This window comes from Dromiciops gliroides, chromosome 3 (assembly GCF_019393635.1).
Source record: "Dromiciops gliroides isolate mDroGli1 chromosome 3, mDroGli1.pri, whole genome shotgun sequence".
Classification (NCBI taxonomy): Eukaryota; Metazoa; Chordata; class Mammalia; order Microbiotheria; family Microbiotheriidae; genus Dromiciops; species Dromiciops gliroides.
Window position 1 is genome coordinate 353,876,635 of NC_057863.1, and position 23,473 is coordinate 353,900,107.

Below are 23,473 nucleotides of genomic sequence, written 5' to 3' on the forward strand. Positions count from 1 at the left end.
CAGCTTTATGTACTTACTGTATGTATTAACAAGTACCTCTGCATATTTATAGATGACTATTTCAATAGTACTTATGTTTTTGCAAATATCAATAGTTATTTGCAGTTATAATCCTCACTTCTCTATGCAAGTAACTCAAGAATACTTCAGCTGTGAAAAAATAGTGCTCAGAAAATGTCATCGACTATAGGAACATCAAAGCTAGTGCTAGATAAAGTCAGCAATGACAATTCACAAAATAGTTACACAGAAAAATGCGAAGGTCCGCTCTCTTAGGTCCTATCTATACGCTGTCAGACTTCTGGGTGTTTGTAAATATCTGGATCTTCAATTTTTTCCCCATTTCCATCTATACCAATCCTTGTGTAGACACAGCCCTCTTATTTTTGACTTTTTTCCATTTCCATTCACATCAGGTTTTGTGTAGACACAGCCCTCATATTATCTTTGGTTGTCCTGTTTTCAAAATGCTGATTATGTTATGTATCTCATAGGAATGTTGAGGAATTAATTTGTAGTTGGATGCAATTCTTGTATTTTTTTTGGATGATCAGCCATGCAGAGAAACAAATGTACCTGAGAAGACTGTAAGAAAAGCACGTGTATCACCTGTTCCCACAATAAAAAAATGTGTGTACCCACTGTGTAACTACTTGCATTGATTCCTTAAATCTTTATTTATTTTTAAAAATCAAATGGGAACCAGCTACTCAGGAGAGCTATCAAAACCCATATGGAAATCAAGCTGAATAAAAGACCACCTCACTTGATATGTTTTCTTCCTGGTACCACATGAAGCTGAAGAAAGGAAGCCACATAGACTGACACATTATTTCCATAATGCTGAATTCAGATAGTTTGATAAATGATTTTTAAATATGAGTTTTTATCCAGATGATTGAAGTCACATGGAACACACAAAGACTCCCAAGTGCCCTTTTCAGAGAGAAAATAGTCAAATAAGCAAGCATGTCTCTGGATATTTACAAAAGACCCACCTTTAGCCTGTGTCCATACAAGCAAATAAAAGTAGAGAGTTATGATGCAGTAGCTATGATCCTTATCAGAATCCAATCTCTATTCTTTTATTCATCAAACTCTCTTTTTCAGAGCTTTGGACCTAAATGAACAGGATAATTGCTTTACTTCTCCACTGCTGCACTCGAGGCTCTGCCACCTGTGAGGCCACAGCCTCATAGTCCGTTAAGGAGAATAGAATATTGTGCAAAGGGATGGAAATGAATAATATCTTCAAAGCAAGGAAAATGCAACACTCTGTTGTCACCGTTTAATTTGTTTCAGGAGTTGTAGGTCACTTTAAAGCCAGTTTGCACTCCAATTATTTCTGCTAATTCTTTCAGTAAAACCTGATCTTTCCAAGGTTTAGATTTTCTTTGTTACTGGTAAAATGAACCTTCTTAAAAGTGAGAGGAAATTAAATTGACTCATAAGGAAGTATCTTCCCTTCCCAGGAGTTATAATAGCATTTCAACATATTCAGAAGTCAGTGCATTCCCTACCCACCCTATTCCCCCTTAAGCCACACACAGTTGCAAGGATAGTCAGCCATTAAATTTGTATTATCCACGAGAGGTTGGAAGTAGCAGGAAAAAAATGGTAAGGAGTATAATAAAGTAAGCTCACCTACTTTATTATATCCAATTTAACTCAACTTTTCATGGTAAAGGTAAAAAATAACATGTGTAGGGGATATGTGGAGATATGTAGATTTATTCTACTTGACTCCAAAGGCAGAATTGGGGCCTAGAGGTGGAAGTTTCAGGAAAACAGATTTCATCTTTTTTTTTTGGTGAGGCAATTGGGGTTAAGTGACTTGCCTAGGGTCACACAGCTAGTAAGTGTTAAGGGTCTGAGGCCAGATTTGAACTCAGGTCCTCCTGACTCCAGGGCTGGTGCTCTATCCACTGCACCACCTAGCTGCCCCATATCTGGTTTTAAGGAAGAAGATGCTGGCATTTTTGAGGTGTTGAGAAACAAAGTGTACTGCCTCACAAGACAATGGACTCCTTGTTCCTGGAGATGTTCAGACAGAGGGCAGATAATCAGTTATAGGGATGTTATGTAGGATATATTCATACCTCAAGTAGAGGCTCAAAAAGATGTCCCCTGGAGTTTCATCCAACTCAAAGATTCTCTATTTCCATGACTAAGAGAACTGCTTGTGAGAAAACAACAACCCTGAGAAATAAATGTTCTTCCATGTATGGAGACATAATTCTTTGAATCAAAGAATTCATGGGGATGATAGAACTTTAGGTCACCTTGTCTACCACTTTTCCTTCAGACAAGCCACACCTAACCTGTTCCAGACAGATAAAAGTCTTTCTTGTTTTTAAAGTGGAACCTATCCCAGTCTCTGGCATCCTTCACTGTTAGGAAATTCTTTCTTACGTCTAGCCTAAACCCCTCATGTTGCAGCTTCATCCCATTTCCTCTTGCTCCTTATGAAGATGGGAAACAGCTGGTTTTGATTCTCTGTCATAATAAATCTCTTCATGTCCTTGAAGACATCCCTCACCTCTTTCCTCTCCAGGCTAAATAATGCCATTTTTTCATGAAAAAAAAAAAACCAACCCTCAGATATTATGTGCTCACTGCTACATGTCAGACACACCCAGTCAAGTGCATCATAAGATATCTGTGCCTAAAACAAAGTCAAGGCCAAGCGCACAAAGGAACATTTACTCTTGTATTCATGAATGAAATGACAGACCCAACTATCACTGAATCAATCGTAATAAAATATATATAATGATTATATACAGAGATCTCATCATTAGATAGAGATAGTATTAACAAACTATTTTTAAGTGGTTATTTTAAGAGGCACATTAAAAAAAACTTAATTAGGTTTGATTTTCTTTTATCCCAGCTCTCCCTATCAAAGAAGAGTGGAATATTCCATTCAGCATTCCACAGCAGGAGCCACCATTGCTTTGCTAAAAATAGAAGCAGTATTGGAACATTCAGTCAATGGAGTAATCCAATTGTCTGAACATTCTTCTGTACTTTGTCATTTACATTTTAATAAATCCCAGGATGCCTGATGCTCTATCAAGTCATACCAAGTGCAGCTAATAACAGGCAGTTACCAGATGCAGTGGGTGTGCCATGACGTACAATTGCTCCAATGCATCCAAATTTGGTTTGTGTCTTCTGGGAGTTCTGATGTTAAATAGGCATTTGGTAAAATGCCTACTTAAAGCCCATTTGGTTATCTATCCCTTGAGTTTAAATGGTTTGCCTATCTTATTGCTTTGTTTATTAAGAGAATTATATGCAAGAATTCAATCCAATTCAACAAATACTTATTGAGCCCCTACTTTGTAGAAGGTACTGGGATACAGATAGAGACACATAGATGAATGAGGCAATTTTTTTTGTCCTTCAAGAAGCTTAACAACTTGAGTAGGGTGAGGGGTGGGGCTGGTGTGGTGGGATACCAGGACACAAATGGCTAAAATGAAAGGCCAAATATCCTAAAGTCATAAGGGCTATAAATGAAGGACTTTAGAAATTTAGAGGATGAGACCACAGTCAGTAGAGAGAGGTTCTGAAGAAGATTTCAGGAAGGAAATACCACTTGAGTGATAGGTGGGTTTCAGCAAGATATGGCAATGTAGGGAGGGAGGACAACCCAGATGGAAAGAACAATGTGAACAAAGGCCAAAGGCAGCAAAGCATAGAGTGTGTTTGGGGAATAGAGATAGTCTTGTTTGGTTGGAACACAGGGTATATGTAAAAGAGTGGCGAGACCCAAAACTGGGGAAAAAAGATTAAGGGCAGAGCACTGAGTTTATTAGGTAGAAAATAATTTATTTTTATTTTAGCAAGTGATTGAGACTGTTGTAATAGAAAGAAGCATTGAACACAGATTCAGAAACTTGGATTCAGGTCCCAACTCTTCTACTTCCTATTTTCTGTCTGAATCTTAGACTCCAAATTTGTACAAGGAAGGGCTTAAACAAGATGATCTAAGAATAACAAAATCTCATAGCTGAGAGAGACCTCTCTCTTCTACTCATGTAATCCAACAGGCACACGAACAGGAATTCCATAGCCTCTGCTTGAAGATCACTAATGATTAAAAACTAATTACTTCCTAAGGTCAGCACATTCCACATTTGGACAGGTGTATTGTTAGAAATTTTTCCTACTATCTTGTAAAAAGTCAACTTCCATGCATTTCAACTGCTTCTGCCATCTAGGACCAAAGAGAAAAGGTTCAATCTCTTACATAAATCCTTTTCAAAAACTTGGAATCATGGATTGAGTGCCAGCAAGGACTCTAGGTGTCATCCATGCTAACCCCCTCACTTTCCAGATGAGGAAACTGACTCCCCAGATCTTATAGGTTTTAAGTGTCAGAGCTAGGATCCAAATCCAAATTCTTTGACCCCACAACCAGCAGTCCTTCCATTTTCTTCAAGACTATCTCTTGAAGATAATTTTCATTGTTCCCCATAAATCTTTTCCCCAGGCTAAATATCCCTAATTCCTTAAATTCATTATTATTTTACGTGACTTTCGTTTCTTATATCACCTCTTTGGATTTGTTCTGGTTGGTTAATGTCTTTGCTAAAATGTAAAGCCCAGAACTAAATACAATAATCTAGAGGTGGGCCAAGGTGAATGAAGACCACCTCCCTTATTCTGGAAATCACACTTCTGTTAATACAGTCTAAGCCTACACTACTATTTCTGAAGATTGTGCCATAATTTATTCATATTGAATTTGTAGTCCACTATGATGCCAAGATCTTTTTCAGATAAACTGTTTTCTAGCTATATTTTTTCATTCTACACTCATGTGGTTGATTTTTTGAACTTAAGTGAATAATGTTATTTATCCTTTTTAAATTTCATTTTAATAGATGCAATTCATTGTTTTAGGTATCTTGAACTCATAGGTCTAGCAGACCCCCTAAGCGGACATTAATATTAATATTTTGGAGGTATTGTTCAACCAGTTCTGAATCTACTTCACTATGCCATTATATAGTCTTCATCTCTCCATCTTTCCACAAGGATAACATGAGAGACCTTGTAAAATGATTTGCTAAAGTCTAGGTACGCCATTCAAGGTATACTACCTTTTCTTGATCTACCAGTCTAGTTGTCTGGTAAAAAAAAGAATGGGGAGGGGGTGGGAAGAGGAAGGAAGGAAGAAAGAAGAAAAGAGAAAGAAAGAAATGAGGAGGTTATTATGGCATGCTCTATTGTTAATGAACTAATGGTGAATCTTAGTGATCTCTAGATTTTTAATGATTTCCCAAGAAAGGGAAAAAATATCTTTTTGAATGCTCACAAATGATTTATTCTAATAATATATTCTAAATTTTTGACAGAAATTAAAGTTAAACTTAACAGACTATAGTTTGCAGAATCCACTTTTTTTTCTTAAAACCAGGACTAAGTTTTCCAGTCACCCACCAGTCTGGAAACCTCTCTTCCCTTCACCATGATTAATACCTCAGTAGTCACATAACCAGTTCTTCCAGTACTCTCATATGTAGTTTGCCTGGTGACTTAAATTCATTAAGGCAGCTCGGAACTTTCTAACTTACTATCCCACCTCATTTCCATATTATTTTCCTGCCAAATTAAGTCAAAACGCATTTATTATCTGATTCCTATGTGCCAATCATTGTACTAAATTCTGGGAATACAAATACAAGCAGAAAGGCAGTCCCTGCCCTCAAGGGGCTTACATTCTAAATGAAGAAAACAACATATAAAAGGAAGCTAAAATTTGAAAAGGAAGGAGGTGGGTGGGTAGAAAACGTACACTAACTGGAGCATGGAGGAGAAAGAAGTCTGGAAAGTAAAAAGCAGAGCCCAGAGAGGAATTATGGTATAGTTTGGGCACTTTCCTTAAAGTGGAGGTTCTGAGAAGAATGGGACACAGGAGTGGAGAATACCTCTAATGTGAAAAAGTCAGGGGCTGGGTTATGGCATAATGTAGAGTAGAGAAAGTACAGAGAGTCCATAGAGAAATGTACTTCTCTATCCAATGGTAATTCTCCTTAGGTGATAAAAGAAAAAAAATGAGAATTGAAAGGTTCTGACTATTCTCTTTATCGCTTATCATCTTGCTATCCACCCTGAGCAATGGTCCTTTCTATTTATTTATTCATTCATTCATTCATGCATTCACTCATTTATTTATTTATTTTTGTGGAGCAATGAGGGTTAAGTGACTCGCCCAGGGTCATACAGCTAGTAAGTGTCAAGTGTCTGAGGCTGGATTTGAACTCAGGTCTTCCTGAAACCAGAGCCAGTGCTTTATCCACTGTGCCACCTAGCTGCCCCAATTCTTTCTATTCTTTAATCTTCTCAAGAGAACCTCACCCCCATATATATATATATATGTATATATATATATGTATATATATATATATTTATATACATTTATATATATATACATTCATTGTCAATCTCTATTTGTTCTGACTTTTAGGACATCTTATATTAGTCTAATAGTCCCACGCCCAATTTCTTCATGCCCTTGCTTTCATAACATAGAATCTAAGTTATTAAGTAAATTTCCTATGCATCTATATCAGTTTCCTGGGGGGCAGCTAGGTGGTGCAGTGGACAAAGCACTGGCCTTGGATTCAGGAGGTCCTGAGTTCAAATCCAGCCTCAGACACTTGACACATACTAGCTATGTGACCCTGGGCAAGTCACAGCCCTCATTGTCCCACAAAAAATAAACAAACACACACACACACACACACACACACACACACACACATATATATATATATATTACACACACACACACACACACATATATATGCATATATCTATATATTTAGATAGCTCATCTTTTTCTTCTTGGTCAGAAATTTTGTTATGTATTTACAGAATTCTGTTCCTGAGAACTTTATATTCATTTTGGAGTGACAAAAGTAATTCCCTGTAGAATCTGAATCCATGGGATTACCTCTCTGTAAATCTAAGTGCAACATCTAAACCCAGATTTCCACTTCTCTATTATAAATAGGATGATGGGCTAGTCTTTTCTTCCTCAGGTTCCCATTATTCCAGGAACAGACCCTTCTTGTTGGTCAGAATCAGTTCCAAAATCTGTATTCCCTATGTTACTTCTTTTACCTTTTGAAAAATGAAACTATCATAAAGACCCATGAGAATATATCCGATGATCTGTTTTTGGCAAAGAACTCCAGAAGATATGTAGACAGTTGAAGATCTCTATTCCTGGCTCATTATCCTTTGATCCCACTTTTCTGATCTGTTTTCTGAACTCTATTTTCTCCTGTTTAGGGATTGGTAGTACACTTCAGGCACATTAGCACCCTTCATCCTCACTCAAAGACTCCTTCTGTTTTTCTCCTCTTTACCTCTGATTCAGGGTGTATGGGCTGTTGAGAGAGGACTAGCACCTCTGGGGTGAGGGCTTGCAGAGCCCTTTTCAGGGCTTTGGTGTCTATCTTCACTCAACTTTCACCTGTGACTCCAAGAAGCTGTAGCATGTGCAGCAGCCACGTCCCAGTAAACTGTTTCTGAAGATGGGCTAAACTAGGTTGAGGACAACTGACCAGCCTCAAACCTAGACATTAGGAGGATGTCTACCCCAAGCATGCGAAGACTTCCCCCAGCAGAATGGGTGGATGAGAACAATTTGTTCCAACAGTCACAGAAGCAGCTGAAGCAGATACTGTGGAGCATCTAGAGCTTGGTTAGACATTGTCAAATGTGTTGACTTTTGTCCTGCCACTGGACTTTGATGACTAGAAGAAAGAATGAGGCTGATGACTTTTTGCAACCCTGCCTCACTTCAATTCAATTCATCAGCAGGTCAATACATCACTCGTGATATCATTGATCCTCTTTGAAAATGAAGAAATGAGGGGCAGCTAGGTGGTGTAGTGGATAAAACACCAGCCCTGGATTCAGGAAGACCTGAGTTCAAATGCGGCCTCAGACACTTGACACTTAATAGCTGTGTGACCCTGGGCAAGTAACTTCACCCTCATTGCCCCACACACAAAAAAAGAAAATGAAGAAATGAACAACAAACTATGGTTCATAGACTTTCTCACACTGACATATGTTAATATACACTGCTGTTTAATCTGTTCAATTTTGGACAAAGTATACCCTTGTTGTGGCTACATGCCACCTATTAGTTAATTATATATCATTGTCTCAATAATAGCTTTGAGGTTGAATTTACCCCTTTGCTTTAATATACTTAATTTATATTATTTATCATCCATACTGATGCAGCCCCTCTTATTGATTATCCTCTCCTTTAAATGAAATAATCTTTTCCATTACTCATATTCCAGTCTCAGACATGCTACTTTCTGTGATATTAAGCTTTTTGAAGACATGAAGGCAGATTTCTCTCTTTCCCTCCATTTTCATCATAAGACCTTCTTAATTAGTGTAATCCTGCCTCTGCTCAAAAACCTCCACTGGCTCCCTGTTGCATCTAGGAAAAATGCTGATTTCTTATCCTGGCATTGAAAGCCTTACACAATCAAGATCCCATCTATTTTTCCAGATTTTTCATATTACTCCCTTTCACATACTACACATTCCATTCAAACTGGTCAACTAATACTTCCCTTAATTTAACATTTGATTTCCCTCTCCTATGTTTTTGCCCAGGCTGTTCCTCATATCCTCCTTACCTTTACCTTTTATAATCCTTGGCTTCCTTCCAGGCTCAGCTCAGGTACCCCTTCCTATGTAAAACCTTTCCTGATCCCCTAGCAGTCAGTTCTTCTACTCCTTAAATTATTTTGAGTAATTTATTAAATAAATTATTTGTGAATAATTTGAATAATATTTGATAAATATTTGTGTATGTCTTGTATCCTCTCAGCAGAACAAAGACTATCAGGCCAGACACTTTTAGTTTTGTTTTTATATCCCCAGTCTCTTGTACATAGTAGGTGCTTTTAATATGTTGAATTGAAGACAAAAAGGTGAAGAAGTTATAGGAATGCTCACATAATCACTCCACTTATTCTGTTTCCACCATCAAAAACTTCAAAATTCTTTAGTTGGAATAGAGTTCCCTTTTTCTTGATCTCCCTAAACCTCTTCTGGTTATTCAATGAGACCTCTAATACCTGTATCCCTCAGTGTGCTCCCAGGCTCTGATCTCTGCTCTTGCTTCACCTCCTACCTTCTCTGCTTCAACCCTAAGTGGAACTAACTAGTTCAACTTTACATTGTCCTCTACTCTCTTAGTACTAATCCTTTCCTGAATTTATTGTCTTTCTTATCCTCTCTTCTCTGTGTCCCCTCCCATTTCCCTTTTGATTTTAATGTATTTCAACACCAAACTCTCATTTTTTCATTTATTTAGAATTTATTTCCCCCCAATTACATGTAAAAAACAATTTAAAGTCCATTTTAAAAACTTTTCCAAATTCTCTTCCTCCCTTCCTCCCCACTCTTCCCCTTAAGAACAAAGCAATTCAATATAAGTTATACAAGTGTAGTCATGCAAAACATTTCCACATTAGTCAGGTTGTGAAAAAAAAAACAGACAAAAAAAACTAAGAAAAAGAAACTAAAAGAAAAAAATATGCTTCAATCTGTATTCAGACACCACCAGTTCTTTCTGTGGAGATGGATCACAGTTTTCCTAAGTCCTTCAGAGTTGTCTTAGATCATTGTATTGTTGAAAATAGCTAAGTTGTTCACAGCTGATCATCTTATAATATTGCTGTTATTTTGTATACAGTAGTACATTTCACTTTGCATCCGATTGGAATGATGCCACCTGCTGGAGACTTACTGTAGAAAAGCTCCGCCTTGAAAGGAAGGTCTTTGAGGGCAAGGCCATGCGGCTTTTCTTTGACGTCAGGAAGTGACGTTTGCTGGTGGGAGGAGGAAGGGGGAGCTGGGCGCTCTGTCTCGCTCTCTCTTTTTTTTTTTTTTTTGAATATGCTTATCAAAAATAATACTTCTAGAATCAATTTACACTTGCCATGGCAACCAATTTGCCAGGGAAATGCTTTAAAGAGTTTGATCAAATAATCAGTTGAGAGAAAAAAAATAGCAAAACCAAACAACTCAGAATATGGGAGCACAATACTCCTAGAATTAACATTGTATTATGAAATCAAAACCATCTTGCAATGTTTCAAAATAGAGATAGATGAATGAATAGAAGAAAATACACATGGAACAATAAAAGACAATGAAATTCAAACTAGGGAAATCTAAATGAATATGAACTTAATATTAATAAGAGTATTATAAAATATAAACTTGATCACATGACTATAAAAAGCTTTTACAAATATTCTCCTTGTTTTAAAAACTAAGTATAAAACACAATCTCAAAAGCATGAAAATCTCTATGAAAATAAACCCATACCATTAATTTCAAAATGTATATGTAATAGCATAGAAATCCTATGTAACCTCTGAAATGATACTATTACTCTTAGTGAATTCAGAACACTTTTGATTCCGATATCTAAAATCCCCAATACTCATATCAATACCTTGCTGCTTACTTCTACGTTTCTGTAAAATATATACCCTTCCATGGCAAAAGAAGAGGAGTCTTGAACTATGTTGATGATTGTCATTCTTATTCAGCTTAAGTTTTTCTTCTTTAACCCCTCTATATTGTCTGTCAGTCTTTTCACCATACAAATGCTTTATAAGATTACTAATTAAAGACAAAAGCAGATGAGCAAAATTATGAACAAAACGAGCATATCTGGAATTTAAAGGGCTTTCTAAGGTTGAGTCAGAAGCACAGCCAGGCCAGGGAAGGGCTGAGCCTGAAGCTGCAAATGCAGGTAGAGAAAGCTGCACATGCACATTAGATCTCTGGACTTTCTGGGCAGGGGAATCAAGGGGCTTGGCCAAGGGAGGGGTAGAAAGTGGGGTCTGGAGAGGAGGGGACGGACCAGGGCAATTTGAATCAGACTTGATTTTGGATTCAGGCCTAGTTTCCCCTTCCCCCACTTTGCCTCCAGGGGCTAGGGGATTAAAAGCTTCCAGAGGTTGGGTTGTTGCCTCCAGGCATGCAAAATTAGAGTAACAATTAGTGTTAGAACTTGGAAAAGTCGAAGAAATCAGAGTTTTCTCTGAAAAAGCATGGCTGGGAGAGGGGGGATGAGCACCTTGCTTGCTCCTCCAACAAAAATAAAAATAAAAATAGAAAATCCACAAAAACAAAGCATTAACATGATCTTATCTCCCATTTGTCTGGTTAAACAGACTGAACTCAAAAATAGGGTAATTAGAGAGTTTAAAAGGTCCATTTGAAAAAATTTAAAGGGAAAACACCCGGCAATTCAGCAGTACTTCGGATTTAAAGGGACAGGGTAGGGGAAATTTCTTACACAACCGGAAGATCAGAAGAGTGAGGTTCAGCTAATCCCTTCATGGTCGCCATCTGTTAAGGGCTAAAATTCTAGCTATTCTGTCTAAAATATCTAATGAGTGGTCGCCAATAAATTATAACCTTTAGCGAGAGTTAGACTTTTAAGCATTTATTAAGGAGAATAAGAATTTGGTAAAGAGAGAAGAAAAGGCCTAAATTCCTATCTATTAAAAGGAGAGCACATTTCTAGCTCCCTTCTCCACCAGCATCCCCAGGAAAAGAGAGCGAGACAGAGCGACCGGCTCCCCCTTCCTCCTCCCACCAGCAAACGTCACTTCCTGATGCCAAAGAAAAGCCGCATGGCCTTGCCCTCAAAGACCTTCCTTTCATGGTGGAGGTTTTCTACAGTAAGTCTCCAGCAGGTGGCATCATTCTAATCATTACATCATGTAAGTCTTTCCAGGTTTTTCTGAGAGCATCCTGCTCATCATTTCTTATAGCACAATAGTGTTCCATCATACTCTAATCCCACAATTTGTTCAGCCATTCCTCAATTGATGGGCATGTCCTCGATTTCAAATTCTTTGTACCAGAATAGGGCTGCCATAAATATTTTTGTATATATAGATCCTTTAACTTTTTGGTCCTTTATCTCTTTTGGATACTGAGCTAGTAGTGTTATTACTAGATCATAGAGTATGCAAGGTTTTATAGCCCTTTGACCATAGTTCCAAATTGTTCTACAGAATGTTTGAATTGGTTTACAACTCCACCAGTAGTGCATTAATGTTTCATTTTCCCCATATACCTTACAAAATTTGTCATTTTCCTCTGTTGTCCTATTATCTAATCCAATAGGTATGAGGTAGTATTCTAGAATTGTTTTGAGTTGCATCTTTCTAATCATTAGAGCATTGTTTTTTCATATGGCCATAGATAGATTTGATTATTTCATCTGAAAACTGGTCATATCTTTTGATCATTTATCAATTGGGGAATGGTTCTCATTTTAACAATTTTGACTCAGTTCTTTATGTGCCTAAGAAATGAGGCCTTTATCAGACAAACTTGCTTCAAAAATTTTTCATGTTTACTATTGCTAATTGAATTTCTCTCCACCCTATTCCCTCCCCATGCAATTTATTCTATTCTCTATCTCTTTTCACCCTTTCCCTCCTCAAAGGTATTTTGCTTCTGACTGCACCCTCCCCCAATCTGTCCTCCCTTCTATTACCTCCCCTCTGCCTTATTCCCTTCCCCTCCTATTTTCCTGTAGGGTAGGATAGATTACTATACCCAATTGAGTGTGTATGTTATTCCCTCTTTGAGCCAATTCTGATAAGAGTAAGGTTCACTCACTCCCCAGCACTTCCCTGATCTTCTCCTCCACTGTATAATATTTTTCTTGCTTCTTTTATATGAGATATTTTACCCTATTCCACCTCTCCCTTTCCCTCAGTGCATTCCTCTCTCACTGCTTTTATGTCAGATACTTTACCTCATTTCACTTCTCCCTTTCCCTTTCTGCTAGTGCATTCCTTTAACCCCTTAATTTTATTTTTAAAAGACATCATCCATTCATATTCAACTCAGACCTGTGCCCTCTGTCTAAATATACTCCATTCAGCTGCCCTAATAATGAGAAAGTTCTTATGAGTTACAAGTATCATCTTCCCATGTAGGAATTTAAACATTTTGACCTTTTAATATCCCTTATGATTTCTTTTTCCTGTTTATCTTTTTATGTTTCTCCAGTCTTGTATTTGAAAGTCAAAATTTCTATTCAGCTCAGGTCTTTTCAACAAGAATGCCTGAAAGTCCTCTCTTTCATCGAATTCCCATTTTCCCCCCTGAAATTTTATACTCATTTTTGCTGTGTAGGTGATTCTTGGTTGTAATCCCAATTATTTTGCCCTCCAGAATATCATATTTCAAGCCCTCCTATCCTTTAATGTAGAAGCTGCTAAATCTTGTGTTATTCTGAATGTGGCTTCACAACACTTGAATTGTTTTTTTCTGGCTGATTCCAATATTTTCTCCTTGACCTGGGAGCTCTGGAATTTCACTATAATTTTCCTGGCAGTTTTCATTTTAAGATGTTGTTTAGGAGGTGATCTATAGATTTTTTCAATTTTTATTTTATCTTCTGATTCTAGAATATCAGGGCAACTTTCCCTGACAATTTCTTGGAAGATGATGTCTAGGCTCTTGATCATGGATTTCAGGTAGTCCAATAATTTTCAAATTATCTCTCCTGGATCTATTTTCCAAGTCATTTATTTTTTCCAATGAGATATTTTACAATGCCTTCTATTTTTTTCATTCTTTTGGTTTTGCTTTATTGTTTCTTGATTTCTCATAAAATCATTAGCTTCCATTTGCTCAATCCCAATTTTTAAGGAGTTATTTTCTTTAGAGAGCTTTTGTACCTCCTTTTCCATTTGGGCAATCTGGATTTTCAAGGCATTCTTTTCCTCATTGGCTTTTTGTACCTCTTTTACCATTTGGCCCACTCTGTTTTTTAAGGTGTTACCAAGTTGTTGATTTTTTTTTCATGATGTTCTTGCATTATTCTCATTTCTCTTTCCATTTTTCCCTCTACCTCTCTTACTTTATTTTCAAAGTCCTTTTTGAGCCCTTCTATGACCTGAAACCAATTTCTATTTTTCTTGGAAGCTTTGGGTGTAGGAACTTTGACTTTGTTATCTCCTTCTGAGGGTGTATTTTGATCTTCCTTGTCATCATAGAAACTTTGTATGGTCAGCATTTTTTCTGTTTGCTCATTTTCTCAGTCTGTTTCTTGACTTTTAACTCTTTGTTAAAGTAGAGCACTGCTTCCAGGGTGGAGGGTGCACTGGTCATGTACAGCTGTTTTCAGAGATACTTCTAGGAATTTATAAGTTTTTAGTTCTTCCAAGATGGTATGATTTAAGAAAAAGTATGTTTATTATTCTTCTGGCCTGTGCTCCAGGGTGCAAGCAATCACAGGCCTGCTTTTCTGCCCTGAAATTCTGAACAGAGTCCCACTCCACTGTGGCTACAAGCTCTTGTGTTCTTGTGCTCCTCACCCACCTAGACCACCATCCAAGACTGTGATCTGGATCCAAGTATGGGCAAAACAACAAAATCCTGTCTCAATGCTAGCAAAGAAATCCCTGTAATCTCTTTCTGACCAATTGTTCGACCCCCTTACCATCTGTGGTCTGAGTTCCAAGAGCTGTTGCTGCCACTGCTGATTCAGAGGCTCCCAAGGCCTTCTCCTGGTTTCCTGTGGCCGGGGCTAGGTCTGGTTGATATGGCCTGTGCTGGGCTGCACTCTACTCTTACTCTGGTACAATGACCTTTCCAGCTGACCTTCTAAGTTATCTTTCGCTGGAACATTATTTCATCCTTTTTTTGTGGGTTCTGCTGCTCCAGGAATTGTCTTAGGGCATTATTTCAAGGTATTTGGAGGGGTCTTGGGGAGAGCTCAGGCAGGTCACTGCCTTTCCTCTGCCTTCTTGGCTCTGCCCCACCCTCGTCCAAACTCTTGGTTTTGCATGTGTTCTAGATATTTCAGATGAAAATGAGGTTCATGTGACACTGACTTCCTTGATCCCTTCCTCTTTATTTATATAGTAATCCACTTGTGCATCCTGATTATGTAAGATAATAAATTCTCCCAAATATCCTCCACAATTCTTCCCCAGGGCATTCCTTTTTTTCCATCTCATTTCATTCTTCTTTTAAGGAATCAAAACATAATAAAATGCTTTATATAAGTTCTTCTATAACTCTTGGTGACATTAGGGCTCTTAGAGGACAGATATCATTTCTCCCCATTAAAATATAAATGCTTTATCCTTGTATCATCCATTCAGATCAATTACTCCTTCTTGCCCTTTTGGTTTTCTTGACTCCTGTGATTATATTTCAAATATTCTACTCAATTCTAGTGTTTTTCATCAGTTATGTTTGAAAGTCCTTAAATTCATCAAAGATCTACATTCTGCCTGTAGGAATATGCTCAGTTTTGCTGGGTAAGTCTTTAATAGTCATAAGCCTATATATTTTGCCTTTTGAAATATATTATTCTAAGCTTTCCATTTCCTTATTGTGGTAGCTTCTAAATCTTCTGTGTTCCTAACTGTGGCTTCTTGGTACTTGAATTCTATCCTTCTCTTTGCCTGCAGGATTTTTTCTTTGGCCTGAAAGCTTTGGATTTTGGCTGTGTTTGTAGGAATTTTCAACTGGGGATTTCTTTTAGGAGGTGACTGGTGCATTCTTTCTATTTTCATTTACCCCTCCAGCTCAAATAAATCTGGGCAGTTTGATTTCTTGAAATATGATTTCTGGGCTCCTTTTTTTGTTGTGGTTTATGTGGTCTAATAATTCTTAAATGATATTATTTGATCTGCTTTTTAGGTCAGTTGTTTTTAAGATCATAGCTTACATTTCCTTTTATTTTTTCAGTCCTTTGACTTTGTTTCAATATTTCTTGTTGTCTCATGGATTACTGTCTGTCTGATTCATTCTAAATTTCAAGATGTATAATTTGGGTTTGGTTTGTGTCTCTTGTACTAAGCTGTTAATTTTCCTTCCAAATCTTTCCTCCAAAGCTCTCAGTTCTTTTCCAATTCTTTCCTCACACTCTCACTTCATTTATAATATTTCAAATTCTTTATATTTCTATGTAATCCATAATATTTCATAGCATAGTCTATACCATTTCAAATTCTAAATTAAAAACACTTAATTTATGTCTTCTAAGAATTCTAGTTGACTTCATAGCCAAGCTATGTTTTTCTTTGAATCTTTGCTTATAGGTGTTTTAACATTAGTCTCCTTTACTGGATTTGTAGTTCTAGGTATGCCTGGTACCATAATAGGTCTATTTTATGGGAATATTTTTTGTTTACTTGTTCTTCCAGAACTGTTTCCTGAATTGACACTTTGAATTAATTCCAGGATTTGCACACTTCCTTAGGAAATATCTGTAATTGTATGTCCTAGTCCGCATTATGTAGGGTCCTACTACTGTATTTTATACTGGCATTGAGCACTATGTTCTTCAAGGATCACAGTGGCAACCCAGGCTAGGCTGCTACATACTTTCTTCACACCCTATATGATCTGATTGCTACTCTCTTCAACTAAGCTCCCCAGCCTCCACACCCTGGTTTGGGTCTAGGCAATACCATTGAAATCTGGTTCCTTGGGTAGAGCTCCAGCAGACAACTGCTACCCTCAGCCTTTATCAGCTAGATAAAAAGTTCTGCAGGTTCAGAGAAACCAAGCTATAGACCAACCCCTGTAACTGCAGCCTTTCCCCTCATCACTCATTCATGGGACAATCCTAGAAATGACTCCAGGGTCAAAGCACTACCAGTCCATCTTCTTCCTTGTGAACTCCTTGAAGCCAGTACTTTCATTATAACCCCAGAACTTAGCATAATACCTGGTACATAGAAAGCTCTTTACTAATGTTTGTTGATAATCAGCTGATCTACTTTTACTCCTCCCTAATAGATTTTCTAGCTCATTCCCCACAGGGGCTGTTCCAAACCTAATCTATCCTCAAGTCTCCCATACTACTTTCCCTTACCATCTCAGAGGAGCACTTTCCTTCTTACTTTATTGAGAATATATGGGGGCAGCTAGGTGGTGCAGTGGAGAGAACACCGGCCCTGGATTCAGGAGGACCTGAGTTCAAATCCGGCCTCAGACATTTGACATTTACTGGCTCTGTGACCCTGGGCAAGTCACTTAACCCCAATTGCCTCACAAAAAAAAAAAAAAGAAAAGAAAAAAGAATATATGGAGGTCATTGATCACGAACTCCTTCTTCTTTTCTTCTCTACATCTCAAAGTCCTTTGATATTACCTCCTGTTCTCTTCTCCTTTTTATCAGTCTACCAGCCCTTTATATGTATCCTTAATGCCCTCCCCTCCCAACTTCTATAGATTCCTCTTTTAATCATCTCCTCTCTATTCTTCAATATTTATTCATTGGTTCTTTAGTTTCTACCTACCCACATTCAAGTATCTCAGATCTTATTTTTAAGTCCTCCCTAAACTCTAGTTTCACCCTAAGCTCTCATTCTAAACCTCTCCTTTCACACCCAAACTACTAGAAAACATTATATACATTTGTTGCTTCCACTTCCTGTCCTCTCACTTGCTTCATAACTTTCTTCAATCCAACTCTCAAACTCATCACTCTCAAGCAAAACTTTCTCCAGTTACTGATGATTTTTATTTGTTTGTTTTTTGTTGTTGTTTTTACAGGGCAACGAGGGTTAAGTGGCTTGCCCAGGGTCTCATAGCTAGTAAGTGTCAAGTGTCTAAGGCCAGATTTCAACTCAAGTCCTCCTGGATCCAGGGCTGGTGCTTTATCCACTGCACCGCCTAGTTGCCCCTACTGATGATTTTTAAATTGCCAGAACCTTTCCCTCAATCCTCATCCTTCTTGACTTCTCTACACTTCCTGGATATCTCTCAGCTTTGGATTTTCCTAATGGTTCTCTCTCTTGTTTCTCCTCCTGGCTATCTGTTCTTAGACACTTCTGCTGGTTCATCATCCATATCTTATTTGTTTACTGTGGGTTTATCTAAGGCTCTCTCCTTGACCATTTCCTCTTCTCTGTACTCTCTCAAGGAATGAACTCACCATTTTGCATGGGTTTAATTATCATCTCCATGAAGATGACCTGCACACTCACATAGCTGTCTTTAATCTCTCTCCTAAATTTCAATCATGCCTCTCCAGTTGTGTATTGGACATTTATAATTGAATGTTCGACATCTCAAATACAACAAATCCTAAATAGAACTCATTATCCCCCCTCAAAAAAAATCACTATTATGAACTTCCCTATGTCTATGGAAGTCATCATCATAACTAGTTTCTTCCTCAGCCCCTCACTTTTGTTCACTATTCATATTCAATTAGTTGTCAGATCTCGTCATTTCCACCTCCAACAACATCTGTTCCTTTATCTCTACTTGCCCAGACACCACCCTGGTTTAGTCTTTCATCACCTTTCACATGGCCTTTTGCAATAGTCTCCTATTTGGCTACCCTGCCTCAAGTCTCTCCGCATCTCTTTCATTTTCCATCCAATTGCTTAAGAGATTTTCTAAAGTATAGGTCTAAGCATTTTATTCCTTTAACACAAAAAACTATGGCAATTCCTTATTGCCTTTGAGATCAAATATATACTCCTCTGGCTTTTAAAGCCCTTCACAATTTGTTCTCAACCTATATTGCCAATGTGGCTACACATTATTCACCTTTACACACTCTTCAATCCAGATTACCCTTCTTGCTATTCCTCACATGTAACATTACATTTCCTGTCCCCATGCCTGAAATGAACTCTCACCTCATTTATGCCTCTTTGAACCCCTTGTTTCCTTCAAGTCTCAGTCAAATACTACCTCCAGCTGAAGCCTTTCTTGTTACCTCTGAATGCTAGTAGCCTCACTCTGATATGGCAATAGACTTCTTCAAGGGGTGGTGGGGTTCATCCTCCTTGGATGTCTTTGAATAGAGGCTAATGACCTATAGTGAGGATTCCTCTCATGTATAAGTTGGAATGGATGCCCAGTGAGGTCCCTTCTTGTTCTCAAATTCTGCATTTCTTTCTTCTTTGAATTGTATAAATACTTTGTATATATATCTCTATATACATGTCTATATGCATAGACATACAGCTACCCATGTGTGTATATATATATATACCCATATGTCTGCGTATGATATATGAGACTGTATGGTATAGATCTATACGTATAAACGATGTGTGTGTATATGCTACACTTATATATGTACATGTTATATCCCTTAATGGACTATAAGCTCTCTCAGGGAAAATTCCATATTCTTGTCTTTGTTTTCCCCATGTGTAGCCCAGTACCTTCTACATAGTAGGTCCTTAATAAATATATGTTGATTGGTTGGTTGACAGGAGTAGTATTATGAAAATGGAGAATTCTACATACACTAATAAGTTCTAGGATAAATAAATCAGTATATAGGAGATGAAATATAGTAATGAGAATATTTTCAAACCTTAAGGGATTGAATGTTCAGACTCAGCTTCGAACACATACTGTATTCCTGAGGACTCATGCAACATTATTTATCCTTCCAGATCACCTTGCCACTTAACAACAAATGAGTCCAGTTGTATGAAAGAAGTGGGTATTATGGAAAGACATCTTCTAGAAGAAACCATCATAGAAAAGGGATTGGTTATTACTATACCTTCTCCAGCATTACTGAGAATGATAGAATTCTTAAATTCCACATAGAATTCCTGCCAAGAAAAATTGAACTTTGAGGCAAGTACACTTCCCAAAGTTATTGTCTTTATGCATATAGGAACTATCTCTTTGGATGTCATTAAAATTGTTTCTTACTTTGGTACATAAATGAGATTTGCTTCAGATGGATGAGCTTTTTAAATAAGTAACTTGGAATCCTTTGAATGTGAGGTGACCTTGAAACCATTATGAGTGTGTATTCAAAATCTACCTATGGAATGTCAGTTATTCTCCTTAAACTAGCTCCACTGTAATTGTATCAAGTATCCAAGAAAGAGAAGGTGGCTTTGAAAAACTAAGGAATCCATAACCTTAGTCCCCCTTTACAGTTGGATCAAGACTTCTTTATTAAACCCATTTCTCAAATTCAGGGGGTGAAGAAGGGCAGTTGTTTGGCTATGATTCTTCTCAAGAAGGAACCTGGATATGAAACAAAGCAAGACCTCAAGAGCTGGTAAGCCTCATTAACCTTGAAAGGAAGGCTATAGGCTGAACAAGTCATGAAGAGATAGGGGAAGTGCTTTTATTATTCAGGTTGATGAATATGAAGCAGCTACCTAAGACTGAGATAAAAAAAAGAAAAGCTTTTCCCTGAGCACGCCTTGAAATTCAACAAGCTTTTATTTATTCACACTCATATGCATATGTATATATATATATGAATGTATATATGTGTGTATACATATATACAAATACACAGAGATAGAATGCATGCATTATGTATGTATGTATAACTATGCAATGAAAAGGGGATAGAAAGATAAAAAGTTACATAGTCCCTGACCTCAAGGAGCTTATGAACTAGAAGGAGATGAAATGTGAGCACAAATAGTTATAACACAAGTTAGGCTTTGCCCTTATGCAATGGAAAGGATAAAGTAGCATGAGGCATTCAAGGAAAGTGCTCACTTCTGCTTAAGGGGACTAAGGAATATTCCATGGAGGCAATGGTGCCCTGATTAGGCCTGGAATGAATGAAAGAATTTCAATTAAATTAAATTCAACAAACAGTTATTAAGTAGTTAATGTTATTCTTTATCACGTTGGTGATGGTCAATTATGTGATATGGTAGCTAAAAAGACCACTGAAACCTTAGGGTTCCTTAAGGAGATACATAACCTCCAGAAATGAGGAAGTAATCATTCATTCTCTGCCTGGTCAGATTACATCTGGAGTATTGTATTAGTTCTGGGCACCTCATTTTGGAATGACAGTGATTAACCATTGATTATTCAGAAGAGGAAAACCAGGATGGTAAGTTGATGCCTTATGAAAATTGATGGAGGGGACTAAGAAGTTTTAGGCTGAAGAAAACTTGGTAGTATGGGATTACTTTTTTTGAGGATCTGAATGGCTTTGATGTGAAGGAGGTCTGTTTGTCACAAGAGGGCAGAACTAGGACCAATGGGTGGAAGTGGAAAGGAAGCATAATTAGGCTTACTATAGGAAAAACCTTACAAATTAAAAATACAAATATGCTAACATGGAATGGGCTGCCCTAAAATTTCAGTAGTTCTTTCTCACTGGAGAGCATTAAGAAAAAAATGACTTCCTGCAAGGAGATAGATCATTTAATTCCCATATACTTATTCCCACATAACCCTGAAGTTTGTACCAGTCTGAATAATACTCAAAAGAGCCAAGGGGAAACTACAGTAACTTCTTTCACCCCAGAACTACACCAAAAAGTTAGCTAAGAAGTCCAATAGATCAAACAGAATCAGTTACCCCATTAGATAGCAAGAAAAATTGAACAAAATCAAAAGATTGAATCCTTCCAGATCACCTTGCCACTTAACAATAGAAGAAATATATTTGACATAAAAATGATTGACCTGGAAAACAAATCAAGAAGGATTAAGACTCCCTAAAAACCATTTTTAAAAGTCTAGTTGGTCACTTAGTGACCTTGGGTCATATTCAACTGAGATTGTAGGATTGGGTCCTAATTATTCCTCATTCTTCTCTCTGGGGCCAGCCAGAATCAGTCTTATCTTTTTTCATGTGGTAGTCTATAAGTTGGTGAAGGGCTATCATCTCTTCCTCAACCCCCTATTCAAGTCTTCTCCTGTCCAGGCCCAATACCTCTAATTTCTTTAATGATGCCTCATATGTCATGATCTCTAGTTCTCCCATCATCTTGATCACTTTCCTTGGGAGTTTTCTGTTTCTTCAATGGTTTATTGCAATCCTCTTGGAGGATTTGTCTGCCTTTGTAAAGAAGGTCTGAGCTTTCAATGTAACTGAAGATAAGAAACCCACTAAATCAATCAAATTTAACAGATATATATTAAGCACCTTCTATATGCCCAGCACATTAGCTGCTGGGGGTAAAAAGGATGAAAGAATCTTTCCCTAAGGAGGCTATATTCTATAAAGAGAGGAACAACACATACATGGAAATTGAAAACAAAACATATACAAAATAATTTCTGGGGCGGGGGGGGGGGAACAAGTCTAATATGAATGCAGCAAGGTAGTGGTAGAGAGGATAGAGTGTTGTATTTGGAGTCAGGAAGACCTACATTCAAATATTGCCTCAGAAACTTACTTAGTTTTGTGACCCTGGGCAAATCACTTAAATGCTATCCGCCTCAGTTTCCTCATCTGTAAAATGGGGATAATAAGAGAACCTATCTCAAAAGATTGTTGTAATGATCAAAGGAATTAACACATAAAGTGTTTTGTAAACCATAATGTATATGTGTGTGTGTATATATATATATATATATATATACACCTATAATACATATTTGCGAACCTTAAAATATTATATATACATATACACACATATATACAGACACATATATCTACATATGCACATATATAGAGATATAGATATAGACATTATTATTATTACTGGGGTTCCAGAGGGCACAATGAAAGATCAAGGTAGAGTGGAATAGAGATACAGGAAGACATAGAATGATATGGAGAGGTATGAGATAAGGGAGAAAGAACTTTGGCCCAAAAAAGCATTTTGAATGGGTCCATAGGGCAATAGATTGTCATGCCCTTTAGGGCAGCGATAATAATGTTAATTTGATTATCAGTCCTTGAACAAGAGGTGTAAAGGTGTATATATATATATATATATATATATATATATATATATATATATATATATATATATATATATATATAAGAATGACAGCAGAGCACATAGTAAGTACCTGGCCCTGCCTGATGGTCAAGGTCTAGCAGACTGAATGAGTCAGGGTCAATAAACATTTATATAGCACCTACCACATGTCAGGCATTATGCTTAGCTCTGGGGATACAAAGAAAAGCATAGGACAGTCCCTGATCCCAAGGAGGCATGATGAAGTCCATTAGCCATGTTGGAAAATGATCTGAGGATGTGTGAGTTTCAGGTTTGATGTCCTTCTGCAGGATGGTAAGTTTTTGAAGATCATGAAGTCCAAGAGACCAGCTGGGTAGGAAATGAGGAAGTGAATGCCCTGGGTCCTCTCAAATTAAACATTTTCCAAACAGAGGGAGGGAGAGGTCTCAGGGGCAGGGAATGTTGAGGAGGTATGAGTTTTAGAGATGACTTTATTTTACAAACTGATGAGTTTCTGGAGATGATAAAGTCTATGGGACCAGCTTGGGGTGGAAGTGGAGAGTGAGAATGACTGGTTCCAGAAGAGTGAGTTGTGTTTCAGATACTCAGCCTCTAATCCTAAATCAAGTCAGCTCTGCTCCCTAGGATCACTCCTCTCTCCAAGCCATCCTTCAAGTAGCTGCTAAAAATAATCTTTTAAAAGCCATCGAAACACATGACCATCCCACTCAAGAACTTCCCATAGAAT